Below are 18,871 nucleotides of genomic sequence, written 5' to 3' on the forward strand. Positions count from 1 at the left end.
TGATAAACACCATTACTAAAGGTACTGATAAACAACACTACTAAAGGTATTGATAAACACCACTGCTAAAGGTACTGATAAACACCACTACTACTGATAAACACCACTACTAAAGGTACTGATCAACACCACTACTACTGATAAACACCACTACTAAAGGTACTGATAAACACCACTACTACTGATAAACACCACTACTAAAGGTACTGATCAACACCACTACAACTGATAAACACCACTACTAAAGGTACTGATAAACATCACTACTAAAGGTATTGAGAAACACCACTACTAAAGGTACTGATAAACACCACTACTTAAGGTACTGATAAACACCATTACTACTGATAAACACCACTACTAAAGGTACTGATAAACACCACACCTAAGTAATTGATAAACACCACTACTAAAGGTATTGATAAACACTACTACCAAAGGTATTGATAAACAGCACAACTAAAGGTACTGATAAACACCACTACTAAATTGTATTGATAAACACCATTACTACTGATAAACACCATTACTAAAGGTATTGATAAACACCACTACTAAAGGTATTGATAAACACCACTACTAAATGGTACTGATAAACAACACTTCTCAAGGTATTGATAAACACCACTACTAAAGCTTCTGATAAACACCACTACTACTGAAAAACACCACTACTAAATGTACTGATGAACACCACTACTAAAAGTACTGATAAACACCACTTCTAAAGGTACTGATAAACACCATTACTAAAGGTACTGATATACAACATTACTAAAGGTACTGATAAACACCACTACTAAAGGTATTGATAAACACCACTATTAAAGGTACTGATAACCATCACTACTACTGATAAACACCTCTACTAAAGGTACTGATAAACACCACTACTAACGGTATTGATAAACACCACTACTAAAGGTACTGATAAACACCACTACTAAAGGTACTGATAAACACCACTACTAAAGGTACTGATAAACACCACTACAAAAGGTACTGATAAACGCCCCCACTAAAGGTACTGATAAACACCACTACTAAAGGTACTGATAAACACCACTACTAAAGGTACTAATAAACACCACTACAACTGATAAACACCACTACTAAAGGTACTGATAAACACCATTACTTAAGGTACTGATAAACACTACTACAAAAGGTACTGATAAACACCCCCACTAAAGCTACTGATAAACACCACTACTAAAGGTACTGATCAACACCACTACAACTGATAAACACCACTACTAAAGGTACTGATAAACATCACTACTAAAGGTATTGAGAAACACCACTACTAAAGGTACTGAGAAACACCACTACTAAAGGTATTGATAAACACCACTACTAAAGGTATTGATAAAAACCACTACCAAAGGTATTGATGAACAGCACAACTAAAGGTACAGATAAACACCACTACTAAAGGTATTGATAAACACCATTACTACTGATAAACACCACTACTAAAGGTATTGATAAACAACACTACTAAAGGTATTGATAAACACCACTACTAAAAGGTACTGATAAACACCACTACTAAAGGTATTGATAAACACCACTACTAAATGGTACTGATAAACACCATTACTAAAGGTATTGAGAAATACCACTACTAAAGGTACTGATAAACACCACTACTAAAAGTACTGATAAACACCACTACTACTGATAAACACCAATAATAAAAGTACTGATAAACACCACTACTTAAGGTACTGATAAACACCACTACTAAAGGTACTGATAAACACCACTACTAAAGGTACTTATAAACACCACTACTAAAGGTACTGATAAACACCATTACTACTGATAAACACCATTACTAAAGTTACTGATAAACACCACAGCTAAGGTATTGATAAACACCACTACTAAAAGGTATTGCTAAACACCATTACTACTGATAAACACCACTACTAAAGGTATTGATAAACAACACTACTAAAGGTATTGATAAACACCACTACTAAAAGGTACTGATAAACACCACTACTAAACGGTACAGATAAACTCCACTACTAAAGGTACTGATAAACTCCACTACTAAAGGTACTGATAAACACCATTACTAAAGGTACTGATAAACAACACTACCTAAAGGTATTGATAAACACCACTGCTAAAGGTACTGATAAACACCACTACTACTGATAAACACCACTACTAAAGGTACTGATAAACACCACTACTACTGATAAACACCACTACTAAAGGTACTGATCAACACCACTACAACTGATAAACACCACTACTAAAGGTACTGATAAACATCACTACTAAAGGTATTGAGAAACACCACTACTAAAGGTACTGAGAAACACCACTACTAAAGGTACTGAGAAACACCACTACTAAAGGTACTGATAAACACCACTACTTAAGGTACTGATAAACACCACACCTAAGTAATTGATAAACACCACTACTAAAGGTATTGATAAACACTACTAGCAAAGGTATTGATAAACAACACAACTAAAGGTACTGATAAACACCACTACTAAATTGTATTGATAAACAACACTTCTCAAGGTATTGATAAACACCACTACTAAAGCTTCTGATAAACACCACTACTACCGATAAACACCACTACTAAAGGTATTGATTAACACCATCACTAAAGGTACTGATAAACACCACTAATAAAGGTACTGATAAACACCACTACTAAAGGTATTGATAAACACCACTACTACTGATAAACACCCCTACTAAAGGTACTGATAAACACCCCTACTAAAGGTACTGATAAACACCCCTACTAAAGGTACTGATAAACACCACTACTACTGATAAACACCACTACTACTGATAAACACCACTAATAAAGGTATTGATAAACATCACTACTACTGATAAACACCACTACTAAAGGTACTGATAAACACCACTACTAAAGGTACTGATAAACACCACTACTAAAGGTATTGATAAACACCACTACTACTGATAAACACCCCTACTAAAGGTACTGATAAACATCACTACTACTGATAAACACCACTGCTAAAGGTACTGATAAACACCATTGCTAAAGGTATTGATAAACACCATTGCTAAAGGTATTGATAAACACCACTACTGCTGACAAACACCACTACTAAAGGTATTGATAAACACCACTACTAACGGTACTGATAAACACCACTACTAAAGGTATTGATAAACACCAGTACTGCTGATAAACACCACTACTAAAGGAACTGATAAACACCATTACTAAAGGTACTGATAAACACCACTACTAAAGGTACTGATAAACACCACTACAACTGATAAACTCCACTACTAAAGGTACTGATAAACACCACTACTAAAGGTACTGATAAACATCACTACTAAAGGTATTGAGAAACACCACTACTAAAGGTACTGAGAAACACCACTACTAAAGGTATTGATAAACACCACTACTAAAGGTATTGATAAAAACCACTACCAAAGGTATTGATGAACAGCACAACTAAAGGTACAGATAAACACCACTACTAAAGGTATTGATAAACACCATTACTACTGATAAACACCACTACTAAAGGTATTGATAAACAACACTACTAAAGGTATTGATAAACACCACTACTAAAAGGTACTGATAAACACCACTACTAAAGGTATTGATAAACACCACTACTAAATGGTACTGATAAACACCATTACTAAAGGTATTGAGAAATACCACTACTAAAGGTACTGATAAACACCACTACTAAAAGTACTGATAAACACCACTACTACTGATAAACACCAATAATAAAAGTACTGATAAACACCACTACTTAAGGTACTGATAAACACCACTACTAAAGGTACTGATAAACACCACTACTAAAGGTACTTATAAACACCACTACTAAAGGTACTGATAAACACCATTACTACTGATAAACACCATTACTAAAGTTACTGATAAACACCACAGCTAAGGTATTGATAAACACCACTACTAAAAGGTATTGCTAAACACCATTACTACTGATAAACACCACTACTAAAGGTATTGATAAACAACACTACTAAAGGTATTGATAAACACCACTACTAAAAGGTACTGATAAACACCACTACTAAACGGTACAGATAAACTCCACTACTAAAGGTACTGATAAACTCCACTACTAAAGGTACTGATAAACACCATTACTAAAGGTACTGATAAACAACACTACCTAAAGGTATTGATAAACACCACTGCTAAAGGTACTGATAAACACCACTACTACTGATAAACACCACTACTAAAGGTACTGATAAACACCACTACTACTGATAAACACCACTACTAAAGGTACTGATCAACACCACTACAACTGATAAACACCACTACTAAAGGTACTGATAAACATCACTACTAAAGGTACTGATAAACACCACTACTAAAGGTACTGAGAAACACCACTACTAAAGGTACTGAGAAACACCACTACTAAAGGTACTGAGAAACACCACTACTAAAGGTACTGATAAACACCACTACTTAAGGTACTGATAAACACCACACCTAAGTAATTGATAAACACCACTACTAAAGGTATTGATAAACACTACTAGCAAAGGTATTGATAAACAACACAACTAAAGGTACTGATAAACACCACTACTAAATTGTATTGATAAACAACACTTCTCAAGGTATTGATAAACACCACTACTAAAGCTTCTGATAAACACCACTACTACCGATAAACACCACTACTAAAGGTATTGATTAACACCATCACTAAAGGTACTGATAAACACCACTAATAAAGGTACTGATAAACACCACTACTAAAGGTATTGATAAACACCACTACTACTGATAAACACCCCTACTAAAGGTACTGATAAACACCCCTACTAAAGGTACTGATAAACACCCCTACTAAAGGTACTGATAAACACCCCTACTAAAGGTACTGATAAACACCACTACTACTGATAAACACCACTACTACTGATAAACACCACTAATAAAGGTATTGATAAACATCACTACTACTGATAAACACCACTACTAAAGGTACTGATAAACACCACTACTAAAGGTATTGATAAACACCACTACTACTGATAAACACCCCTACTAAAGGTACTGATAAACATCACTACTACTGATAAACACCACTGCTAAAGGTACTGATAAACACCATTGCTAAAGGTATTGATAAACACCATTGCTAAAGGTATTGATAAACACCACTACTGCTGACAAACACCACTACTAAAGGTATTGATAAACACCACTACTAACGGTACTGATAAACACCACTACTAAAGGTATTGATAAACACCAGTACTGCTGATAAACACCACTACTAAAGGAACTGATAAACACCATTACTAAAGGTACTGATAAACACCACTACTAAAGGTACTGATAAACACCATTACTACTGATAAACGCAACTGCTAAAGTTATTGATAAACACCACTACTAAAGCTACTGATAAACACCACTACTACTGATAAACACCAATACTAAAGGTATTGACAAACACCACTACTAAAGGTATTGATAAACACCACTACTAAAGGTACTGATAAACACCACTACTAAAGGTACTGATAAACACCACTACTAAAGGTACTGATAAACACCACTACTAAAGGTACTGATAAACACCACTACTAAATATTTTATTTGTTTTTTCGAAAAACTGTCCTGGTGGAAAATCAGATTAGGTTGTATCTTGAGTGCAATATCCCTTTAATGTGGTTGTATTTAGAGTTTAATATTCCTTTAACAAAAATCTAGATTGATAGTTTTACCCAATGATTTACATTAAACCCTTGTATTATATTGAATGCCTGTGGTTTACCAGTGTCAGTGTTGTCAGTAGGCAAGGTCACAGCCTGAGATGCCTAGAGCCTAGGTTGGCTACATAAAAGAAACATGGGCCTAGATTAAATCAGATCAAGCGGTAACTGGCGATAGCATACATCCGCATTTGACTGTGTCGGAGGTGGAACTGCTTTGGAGCCGTCATATTGGTGAGCAGCTGCTCTTGCAATCATTGTCACGAAGCCACACCCCTCCCACTCCTGTTAGAAGTTCAGAAGGAGAAAGTGTAGCTATATAGAAATAATGACGCTCAAATGGAGAAATCTATCATTTCTATTATCTTAATGGAGGTGTAAATGTCACGCCCTGACCTTAGAAACGTTTTATTTCCTCTAGTTTGGTTAGGTCAGGGTGTGATGTGGGGTGGGCAATCTAGTTTTTGTATTTCTTTGTTTTGGCCGAGTATGGTTTCCAATCAGAGGCAGCAGTCTATCGTTGTCTCTGATTTGGAATCATACTTAGGCAGCCCTTTTTCCCTCCTTCAGTTGTGGGATCTTGTTTTTGTTCAGCTCAGTGAAAGCCTGCAGAACGTGACGTTCGTTTTCCTTCCTTCCTTCCTCCCTTCCTTCGTTCCTTCCTTCCTTCGTTTGTTATTTTGTTTAGTGTTCTGAGTATAAATCAAATTTCATCATGAGCACTTACCACGCTGCACCTTGGTCTCCTCTCTACGATGTGCGTCACACTAGACTACATCTCACATTCCAGTATTCAAACTTGTAAACAAGGCTGCATGGGCATTCTGTTAATGCGACTCCTTGTAGTAAATGACAATGTCTGCTTTAGTTATAATGCCGGGAGCCACTTATGGATTTGACAGTTCTAGCACAGTTTCACCTCTGACATCTTCAAAACAACAGGTATGAGGATGTCGGCTAAAGCGATTGAAACGAGCCCCTGACTGAAACGAGCCCTGATTGAAACGAGCCCCTGATTGAAACGAGCCCCTGATTGAAACGAGCCCCTGATTGAAACGAGCCCCTGATTGAAACGAGCCCCTGATTGAAACGAGCCCTTGGTGAATTGATTACAATCGAGATGAGTGAAGGAAATGAATCTAACTAAACAAATTGATGTTGGGTTATACGTTGAGTGGACTATCGCTTTAAAATAAAACTACATTCATAGGTGATGGACTATCAAAAGAAATCCACTTTCATCCTGTATACATTGTTCCCATTGAGTGTCAGTGTCGTCAGCAGGTTAGGTCACAGTTGGAGACGGGAGTCAGATTGAGATGTAACACATCTCAAGCGGGAATACAAGGGACAGGGGGTTAGAACTGAGTCAGAAGCCACTGTCAAACATGATCCGCTTCTGAGCCACTTCTGATCCACTTCTGTAAACACTGAAGAGCAAACACACAGAGCAGTAGACCAATACAGCAATCCTACCACACTGATGTTCTTATACTCTCTCTCTCTCCCTGTTATTCTTTCAAATACACAATGGTGCAAACATACATCTCATCTTTCTCTCTTCTATCCATGTTTTTTTATCGATCCTCTCTTCATTCTCTCTCTCGCATAATTTTTTATCTTAACTTTTCTCTACCTCTTCCTTTATCTCCCCCCCCTTTACCGTAACATTATTTTCTCCCTCTGTCTGTTCCTCTGTTGCTCTCCCCATGTCCTGATCCTTCTCTCTATCTCCCTCTCTGCGTCACTCCCACACCATCTCTCTCTCTTTCCCTCTCTGTCTCACCCTCTCTCTCCCTCATTCTCTCTATCTCTCCCTCTCTCTTTTTCTGTCTCTCCCTCTCTCTCCATCAGGCTCATGTCTAATCAGTGTGTCAGTGCTCCTGTCTCTCTGCAGGGGAGGCTGAATTATTGATCTGCAGGCCAGGATTGAGAGAAAAGGAAGAAGTAACAGCAGGGAGAGAAACGGGTGGGAAGAGAGTGTGAGAGAGAGCAAGAGGGAGAGAGAGAGAGAGAGAGAGGGAAAGAGAGACAGAAGTCAAATGTCTACTGTTTGCTGATGATCTGTCACCAACCAAGGAGGGCCTACAGCAACACCTAAATCTTCTGCACAGATTCTGCCGGACCTGGGCCTTGACAGTCAATCAGTAAGACCAAAATAATGGTGTTCCAAAAAAGGTCCAGTCACCAGGACCACAAATACAAATTCCATCTAGACACCTTATGTATATACTGTACTCTATACCATCTACTGTATCTTGCCATCTTGATGTAATGTATCACTAGCCACTTTAAACAATGCCACTTTATATAATGTTTTCATGTCCTACATTACTCATCTCATATGTATATACTGTACTCTATACCATCTACTGCATCTTGATGTAATGTATCACTAGCCACTTTAAACAATGCCACTTTATATAATGTTTACATACCCTACATTACTCATCTCATATGTATTTACTGTACTCTATACCATCTACTGCATCTTGCCTATGCCGTTCTATACCATCACACATTCATATATTTTCTTATGTACATATTCTTATTAATTCCTTTACACTTGTGTCTATAAGGTAATTGTTGTGAAATAGTTAGGTTAGATTACTTGTTTGATATTACTGCATTGTCGGAACTAGAAGCACAAGCATTTCGCTACACTCGCATTAACATCTGCTAACCATGTGTATGTGACAAATAAAATTTGATTTGATTTGATGCTATTTGGCCCTAAAACAGAGAGTACACAGTGGCAGAATACCTGACCACTGTGACTGACCCAAACTTAAGGAAAGCTTTGACTATGTACAGACTCAGTGAGCATAGCCTTGCTATTGAGAAAGGCCGCCGTAGGTAGACCTGGCTCTCAAGAGAAGACAGGCTATGTGCACACTGCCCACAAAATGAAGTGGAAACTGAGCTGCACTTCCTAACCTCCTGCCAAATGTATGACCATATTAGGAGACACATATTTCCCTCAGATTACACAGACCCACAAAGAATTAGAAAACAAACCCAATTTTGATAAACTCCCATATCTACTGGGTAAATACCACAGTGTGCCCTCACAGCAGCAAGCTTTGTGACCTGTTGCCACAAGAAAAGGGCAACCAGTGAAGAACAAACACCATTGTAAATACAACCCATATTTATGTTTATTTATTTTCCCTTTTGTAATTTAACCATTTGTACATCGTTACAACACTGTATATATACATAATATGACATTTGTAATGTCTTTATTCTTTTGGAACTTATGTGAGTGTAATGTTTACTGTTAATTGTTTATTTCACTTTTGTATATTATCTACTTAACTTGCTTTGGCAATGTTAACACATTTCCCATGCCAATAAAGCCCCTTGCATTGAATTGAGAGAGAGAGAGAGAGAGAGAGAGAGAGAAAGTCAGGAGGGAGAGTGAAAGAGAGAACGGTTAAGGGGAATATGGGGGAGATGGAGTAGCGATCATAGTAAGCGGATAAACATTTTAAAAGGGGAAGTGACATGAAAGAGAAATGAAGGGAGAAGAAGTGAGGGATGAAAGGCTGGAGGAAAAAAGAGAGGAAGGGAAAAGATAAAGGTCTTGATTTACCATAGCCCTGTCTATGTAGGTTTTACCATAGCCCTGTCTATGTAGGTTTTACCATAGCCCTGTCTATGTAGGTTTTACCATAGCCCGGTCTATGTAGGTTTTACCATAGCCCTGTCTATGTAGGTTTTACCATAGCCCTGTCTATGTAGGTTTTACCATAGCCCGGTCTATGTAGGTTTTACCATAGCCCTGTCTATGTAGGTTTTACCATAGCCCTGTCTATGTAGGTTTTACCATAGCCCTGTCTACGTAGGTTTTACCATAGCCCTGTCTACGTAGGTTTTACCATAGCCCTGTCTACGTAGGTTTTACCATAGCCCTGTCTACGTAGGTTTTACCATAGCCCTGTCTACGTAGGTTTTACCATAGCCCTGTCTACGTAGGTTTTACCATAGCCCTGTCTATGTAGGTTTTACCATAGCCCTGTCTATGTAGGTTTTACCATAGCCCTGTCTACGTAGGTTTTACCATAGCCCTGTCTACGTAGGTTTTACCATAGCCCTGTCTACGTAGGTTTTACCATAGCCCTGTCTACGTAGGTTTTACCATAGCCCTGTCTACGTAGGTTTTACCATAGCCCTGTCTACGTAGGTTTTACCATAGCCCTGTCTACGTAGGTTTTACCATAGCCCTGTCTATGTAGGTTTTACCATAGCCCTGTCTATGTAAGTTTTACCATAGCCCTGTGTATGTAGGTTTTACCATAGCCCTGTCTATGTAGGTTTTACCATTGCCCTGTCTATGTAGGTTCCTGTGAGTGCTTGTTTTCATTTATTAATGATCCCCATTAGTTCCTGCCAAGGCAATTTGTTTACAGTAAAATAGCATTGTATCTGGTCAAACAGCACTTTTTCCAGAGTTTACTAAGGTTGGTAACAGGCTGATTGGTGGGCTATTTGAGCCAGTAAAGGGGGCTTTACTATTCTTGGGTAGCGGAATGACTTTAGCTTCCCTCCAGGCCTGAGGGCACACTTTCTAGTAGCCTTAGATTGAAGATGTGGCAAATAGGAGTGGCAATATCATCCTCAGTAATCTTCCATCCAAGTTGTCAGACCCTGGTGGCTTGTCATCGTTGACAGACAACAATCATTTTTCACTTCTTCCACACTCACTTTACGGAATTCAAAAATTACAATGCTTGTCTTTCATAATTTGATCAGTTGTTATTCTTGGATGTGTAATGTCAGCGTTTGTTACTGGCATATCATACATACGTTTGCTAATCTTGCAATATCAGTGGGTTTTGTGTTGAATGAACCATCTGATTCAATGAATGATGGAGCTGAGTTTGCCTTTTTGCCCAAAATGTAATTTAAGGTGCGGCAAAGCTTTTTACTATCATTTTTTATGTCATTGATCTTTGTCTCATTGTATAGTTTCTTTAAAATTTCATTCAGTTTTGTAACATGATTTCTCAATTTGCAGTGTTTTTGCCAATCGGTTGTGCAGACAGACTAATTTGACATTCCTTCTGCCTCGTCCTTCTCAACCATACACTTTTTCATTCCTCATCAGTCCACAGGGTTTTAACAGTTTATACAGTCATTTTCTTAATGGGTGCTGCTTATTAGTAACTGGAATAAGCAATTTCCTAAATGTGTGAAGTGCAGCGTCTGGTTGCTCCTCATTACACACCACAGACCAACAAATATTATTTACATCAACAACATAGGAATCACTGCACAACTTCTTGTATGACGTTTTATACACTATATTAGGCCCAGGCTTTGGAACTTTGGTTTTCCTAGATATGGCTATTATATTGTGATCACTACATCCAATGGATTTGGATACTGCTTTCAAGCAAATTTCTACAGCATTAGTAAAGGTGTGATTAATGCATGTTGATGATTTCATTCCTGTGCTGTTTGTAACTACCCTGGTAGGTTGACTGATAACCTGAACCAGGCACTGGTTACAGTGTGAAGCTTTTTCTTGAGTGGGCAACTTGATGAAAGCCAGTCAATATTGAAATAATCTAGAACATATACCTCTCTGTTGATATCACAAACATTATCAAGCATTTTCATGTTATCCAGAAACTGACTGTCAGCACTTGGTGGTCTATAGCAGCTTTGTGTGTGTGGGTGTGTGGGTGTGTGCTTGTGTGCCTTCCTGCGTGTCTGCGTGTGTGCTTGTGGGTGTGTCAATAAATGTTCTGTGTGTGAAAAGTCCAACCCATACAGTGCTTAACAAGGCCTAGAACAAGCCCAATATTCCACCTGTCAGCCAGTGGGAGGGGGAACATCATTTACCAGGACCTGATCTATGACACGACTCTAATGTAGCATCATTTAGTGGGGGATAATAACCACACCCCTCTCTTAATCCATCAGTTTCTAGATGCGTCCCAAATGGCACCCAGTTATTATACAGCGCTTTCAGAAAGCATTCACACTGCTTGACTTTTCCACATTTTGTTGTGTTACAGCCTGAATTTAAATTGAATGTAAATTGTCACTGGCCTACAGAATACCCCATAGTATTGCCAGAGAGGAAGTAAACCGCTCAGGGATTTCACCATGAGGCCAATTGTGACTTTAAAACAGTTACAGAGTTTAATGGCTGTCATAGGAGAAAACTGAGGATGAATCAACAACATTGTAGTTACTCCACAATACTAACCTAAATGACAGAGTGAAAAGAAGGAAGCCTGTACAGAATAAAAAATATCCCAAAACACGCATTCTGTTTTAAATACGGAACTAAAGTAAAACTTTGAAGAATGTGGCAAAGAAATTAACTTTCTGTCTTGGCAAATACAACATCACTGAGAACCACTCTTCATTTTTTCAAGCATGGTGGTGGCTGCATCATGTTATCAGTATGCTTGTCATAGGCAAGGACCAGGGAGTTTTTTAGGATACAAAGAAACGAAATAGAGCTAGGCAAAATCCTGGAGGAAAACCTGGTTCAGTCTGCTTTCCAAGAGACACTGGGTGACAAATTCACCTTTCAGCAGGACAATAACCTAAAACACAAGGTCAAATATACACTCAGGTCGCTTACCAAGATGACATTGAATGTTCCTTTGAGACTCACAGCTGTAATTGCTGCCAAAGTTGATTGCAACATGTATTGACTCAAGGGTGTGAATACTTATGTAAATTATATATTTAATTTTCAATAAATGTGTAAAACTTTCTGAAAACATGTTTTCACTTTGTCATTATGGGGTATTGTGTGTAGATGGGTGAGAATTACATTTTTTATATTCAGGCTGTAACACAACGAAATCTGAAGGCATTGTCGTGCACTACTTTTGACCAGAGCCCTATCAAAAGGAGTGCATGACATAGGAGATAGGATGCCATTTGGGAGGCAGCTGAGTTCTATACAAACCGCTCACCCTTGAAGGAAAGCCTCCTGTTAATTAGAAAGATGTAAGAAAGTTCCCTCCTACACTTACCCACATATTCGCAGACGGGAACACACACGCCCACACATACACTTTTTACAGCTAATAAGGAGCAAAGCAATAAATAGGAATATTTAATGCCTTGAGCTGAGCTTCCTTCTTCCCTGTTACCCTCTCATAACACTAATGTATGGGTAGCGATGTGTGTGTGTGAGTGAGTGTGTGTGTTAAACCATAATATGACAGTAATATATGAGCAGCCCCAGGTAACAGCCATTATCCAGTTAGGGCTGCCTGCCATGTAGATGTGCAAATGGTGGCCGGCGGTAAGTGTGTGAAGGTGTGAACGAGTGTCATGGAATTAGTGGTGAGAGTACCATGGTGCTTCTGTGATTTAATTTAATCTCTTATTCAAGGTTGATTAGTGGATGCCTTTTAAAATGTGAGATATTTATATAATTATTTTCAGCGAGGCACGTGTGTGTGTGTGTGAATTTTTTTATTTTATTAGCCTCTTTCTGAGAAGAGGATTTCGTTTTGAATTAAAATATAACTCACATTATCCTCCTGCAGATATTATGCAGAATAATATTTGTCCTTCGTTCCCTTCAAACTTACAAGTGGCATGTTTCATCGAAGGTGGTGAGTTTCATCTAAGGTGGCATGTTTCACCTAAGGTGGCATGTTTCACCTAAGGTGGCATGTTTCATCGAAGGTGGCATGTTTCATCGAAGGTGGCATGTTTCATCTAAAGTGATATGTTTCATCGAAGGTGGCATGTTTCATCGAAGGTGGCATGTTTCATCGAAGGTGGCATGTTTCATCGAAGGTGGCATGTTTCATCTTAGGTGGCATGTTTCATCTTAGGTGGTATGTTTCATCTAAAGTGATATGTTTAATCTAGTATATGTTTCATCTAAGGTGGTATGTTTCATCTAAGGTGGTATGTTTCATCTAAGGTGGTATGTTTCATCTTAGGTGGTATGTTTCATCTAAAGTGATATGTTTAATCTAGTGATATGTTTCATCTTAGGTGGTATGTTTAATCTAAAGTGGTGTGTTTCATCTAAAGTGGTATGTTTCATCTAAAGTGATATGTTTCATCTAAAGTGGCATGTTTCATCTAAAGTGGCATGTTTCTTCTAAGGTGGCATGTTTCTTCTAAGGTGGCATGTTTCATCTAAAGTGGTATGTTTCATCTAAAGTGGTATGTTTCATCTAAAGTGGTATGTTTCATCTAAAGTGGTATGTTTCATCTAAAGTGGTATGTTTCATCTAAAGTGGTATGTTTCATCTAAAGTGGTATGTTTCATCTAAAGTGGTATGTTTCATCTAAAGTGGTATGTTTCATCTAAGGTGACATGTTTCATCTAAGGTGATATATAAGCATTATAATCCTTTCTATTCCCTCAAATTAAATCAGAGTTTGACTTTCTGTGTCTCTCGTGTGTCTGATATCTGGAAGGGAGAGTGAGAGTAGTCTGTTTCTAGGGATGAAGCTCTCTCACACTAAAACACACAAACACTAGTATACAACAGCCCCCCTGGTGTAGGTGAGAGTCACTACACTTAGCCCTGTGACTGTAACTGGTAATACTTTACCTTCAGTAGGCTAAACGCTAGTGACACCCTATTCCCCTAAGAGTGCACCAGATGGCGTCTTATCAAATGTAGTGCACTATATAGGGAATAGGGTGTCAAAGATAGTGCACTACATGGGGAATAGGGTGCCATTTGAGATGTGTACCATTGCCAAAATAATAGTGCACTACATGGGGAATAGGGTGTCAAAGGTAGTGAACTACATGGGGAATAGGGTGTCAATGGTAGTGCACTACATAGGGAATAGAGTGTCATTTGGTATGATTCTAATCCTTGTGTAGTGCTGGTCTATACCTGTGACTCACCCCTCCTCACTAAGAACTATCAACACTCTCCTGGGGGACACAGAGATCCAGATACATTACAGAGATGAAAACACAGCACGTTCAGGGAGGGAGGGAGAGAGGGAGCAAATGAGGAGGGGGGAGAGGGGAAATACAGAGACAGATATAGAAAGAGGGAGGAGGGATGGAGGGAGAGAGAGGACGAAAGATAGGGGAGAGAGAGAGTAGTGTGTATATAGGCACAGCACGTCAAAGAAGAGAGGCACTGAGGAAGAGAGGAAGGGAGGAAGAGAGAGAGGGAGGAAGAGATGGAGAGGGAGGAAGAGATGGAGAGGGAGGAAGGAAGAGAGGAAGAGGGAGGAAGAGAGAGAGAGGGAGGGAGAGAGAGAGAGAGAGGGAGGAAGAGAGAGCGGGAGGAAGAGGAAGGGTGGAAGAGAGGAAGAGAGAGAGGGAGGGAGGAAGAGAGGGAGGGAGGAAGAGAGGGAGGGAGGAAGAGAGGGAGGGGGAAGAGAGGAAGAGAGGGGGGAAGAGAGGAAGAGAGGGGGGAGGAAGAGAGGGAGGGAGGAAGAGAGGAAGAAAGAGAGGAAGGGAGGGAGAAAGAGAGGAAGAGAGAGGGGGAGGAAGAGAGAGAGGGAGGAAGAGAGAGAGGGAGGAAGAGAGAGAGGGAGGAAGAGAGAGAGGGAGGAAGAGAGAGAGGGAGGAAGAGAGAAAGGGAGGAAGAGAGAAAGGGAGGAAGAGAGAAAGGGAGGGTGGGAGGAAGAGGGTGAGAGGGAGGAAGAGGGTGAGAGGGAGGAAGAGAGGGAGGGAGGAAGAGAGGGAGGGAGGAAGAGGAAGGGAGGAAGAGGGAGGGAGGAAGAGGGAGGGAGGAAGAGAGGACGAGAGGGAGGAAGAGAGGAAGAGAGAGAGAGGGAGGGTGGGAGGAAGAGAGGGAGAGCGAGGGAGACAGAGAGCGAGGGAGACAGAGAGCGAGGAAGGGAAACAGAGAGAGGGAGGGAGACAGAGAGAGGGAGACAGAGAGACAGAGAGAGGGAAACAGAGAGACAGAGAGAGGGAAACAGAGAGACAGAGAGAGGGAAACAGAGAGACAGAGAGAGGGAAACAGAGAGACAGAGAGAGGGAAACAGAGAGACAGAGAGAGGGAAACAGAGAGACAGAGAGAGGGAAACAGAGAGACAGAGAGAGGGAAACAGAGAGACAGAGAGAGGGAAACAGAGAGACAGAGAGAGGGAAACAGAGAGACAGAGAGAGGGAAACAGAGAGAGAGAGGGAAACAGAGAGAGAGAGGGAAACAGAGAGAGAGAGAGGGAAACAGAGAGGGAGCAGAGAGAGCGACGGAGAGGTCTTTGAATCCTGATTGCAGATTAAAGACTGCTATCCCCATAGTGACATCAGTGTTGCCTGTAGTGAGAGGAGTGGAGGGGGAGGTAGGGAGGGGGGAGAGATATGTGTTATCAGCTGGGACACTGTGGCAGCTTCATATTGCTTCTCCAAAAGGAAACGATGTTGTTGATATTTAGTCATTGTGTACAGCGCAAGCAGGCATCTGACTCTCAATGTTGAATTGAGAGAAGTATGGGATAATCAACGAGGGACTATGTGCTCTATGGAAAATAATGTAGGACGTGGAAGGTGGGAACTCACCTTCCTGGAGAACGCATAGAGCCATACGGTGTTAATTGGTGTGAAGAGAGTCGAGACGGCAGGGAAGAGCAAGAGAATGGATCCAGGAGAGAGATGGGAAGAAAGAGAGGAGGTTCAGGAAAGAGACTAATGTGAACGAAGAGAAAGCGGGGGAGGGAGAGAGCAGAGGGCCACAGGGTAGAGAGAAAAGAAAGAAGCTATTGATTTGGCGGGAAGAGGAGAGTGAGGCTTTGACTTGGGAGTAAGAGCTCTAGATGGTTCATCCACCTGCACTCGGTCCTAATGTGTGTGACACATGACACACATACACACAGCCTTGTGCAGGTCAAAAGCCACAAAACAGTGACACCTGCTTGTGAAGAGATTGAACAACATAGAGAGATATAAATACATGACATTATGTTAACGATTCTGTAAATCACATTTGTATGATCAGAAATATCTCAAACATCTCTCTCTCTCTTTCTATATCTCCTTCTCTCCGTCCTTGAGTTCTCCTCTTCTGTTCTTCGTGCTGAGCTGGTTCCTTTCATCAGTGTTATCTCTTTGACAATCCGACAGCTTTATCTATCTGGGACTTCTGACTGCTTACATTTCCTTCTAAATCTACCTGACTCAACAAAAAGATAGTTTAGTCTGATGCAATGCAGGAGCTCACTCAGTCAGGTCTCTCTCTGTAGGCTTTAAAGACACGTTCCATCATTCGAAACGCAACAAAACGGTGGCCCCGCCACTTGACTACAAATGACTAAGTTTCACAGAGCGGGCCTTTAAAGGCACACTCCATAACTTCTACTTGGTTTTTTATGTTGGAGAACTGCAGGGGAGGATTTGTATAAAGTGTATAATCATAGAAGCAGAGAGACGGACACCTCGGTTAAAAATAAGCCTGTGTAGACAGCTGGAAATACTGCAAACTCATCAAAGCCATCGAAACAAATGTTTTATGTATTGTCTGGGACTTTGTGTTTGATGTTTCTAATGTTTGAGCATCTGTTTGGTATTGTGGAAAACGTACAGCCCTTTTGTTCTTGCTGTGTTTAGGAATTGGAACTTTAATGAGACAATTATTGACAACATCAGTTCTATCTTTGTCTATTGAGTTCCCCTATTCTGTAGAAAGTTCTGTTAAAGAAAAGATTAAAAACTGCTCCTCAGTCTTTCAAATACCTTTTTCAAAGTACGTCCACATTGACAAGACAGACAGTCAGTCCTCTGGGAGTCTTGCTTAGACTAGATAACATTCTGAATGCTTTTAAACTGTCCTGTCCCTCTACTATTGTTTCATATTGTGTCCTCTTCCTGTCTATACCGTCACAACTAGCCTATCACTCTCTCTCTCTCCGTTCAGTCAGCCAATTAGTGTTCCACCTCTCCTCCCAAGACCTGTTTTTCTCTCCGTTCCTTCACCCATCCTTTGACCTCCTGTGTCTCATTAACTCTTTGTCATTGCTCTTCTCTCTATCACTGCATATCCCCTCTCTCTCTCTCCCTCCCTGTGTCGCTCTTGCTCTCTCTCTCCCTCCCCTTCTCACTCACTTCCATCCTCTATCTCCCCCTCCCCTTCCCTCCCTCCATCTCTCACCATGTCCTCTCTCTCTCTCCCTCCATCTCTTTCTCTGCCCCTCCCTCCCTCCATCTCTCCCTGTTCCCATCTCTCTCTCTCTCTCTCCATCTCTTTCTCTGCCCCTCCCTCCCTCCATCTCTCCCTGTTCCCATCTCTCTCTCTCTCCATCTCTTTCTCTGCCCCTCCCTCTCTCTCTCCCTGTTCCCATCTCATCTCTCTCCCTATCACTCTCCCTCTCTCTCTTTATCACTCATCTCTCTCTCCAGCCTAATCATGTTCTTCAGATTGATTCCATGGTGATTACTCCCTCTCAGATCTGGCACATCTCATACTCTGAAAGAAATAAAGAGGGGAACTAAGGAAAGGATGAAAGGAATGAAGGAATGAAGGAGAGAGGGGAAGGAGAGGTTGAGTGAGATTTACGTTAGAGGAGTGAATATGAGAATGAAGATATAGCAATAAAATATGAAGACAGCGATAAAGAGAAGAGAGAGAGAGAAGAAAGAGAGAGGAGCGAGAGAGAAAAGAGAGAGAGGAGCGAGAGAGAAAAGAGAGAGAGGAGCGAGAGAGAAAAGAGTGGAGAAGAGAGATGGGAGAAAGAGAAAAGGGAAAGAGAGGAGAGAGAAGAGAGAGAGGGGAGAGAGAGAGAGAGAAGGGAGGGGGAAAAAGAGAAGAGAGATTGATTGGTTTGTTTCACTCCATTCCTTAGAGTATTATATATATATACTTATGAAGTAATTGATCTGTATTAGCAATCATCATGGCCCTGAATTCAGTCATTCTACAACACTATAATTTCAACGGAGCAAATTATTAGCTAGTGGAACTTTTCACCAAAAAAAAATGTCAATCACTCGAAGGCTGCCTTTAAAGTTGCAATCTGGGATATTGGACGGATCTTTTTGTTCCCAGCAGCAGGGCTAAAATACAAATCCCAGATTGTAGCCTTAAAGTACATACTCGCAGTCTCTACACAAAAATGCAATACCACAATCCATACCCATTCACAATATCTGCTCATACTCTGTCTATCTTAACCTAGAGTCTGAGACCTGACTTCATCA

Source organism: Salmo salar, chromosome 02 (assembly GCF_965601325.2).
Source record: "Salmo salar chromosome 02, fSalSal1, whole genome shotgun sequence".
Lineage (NCBI taxonomy): Eukaryota > Metazoa > Chordata > Actinopteri > Salmoniformes > Salmonidae > Salmo > Salmo salar.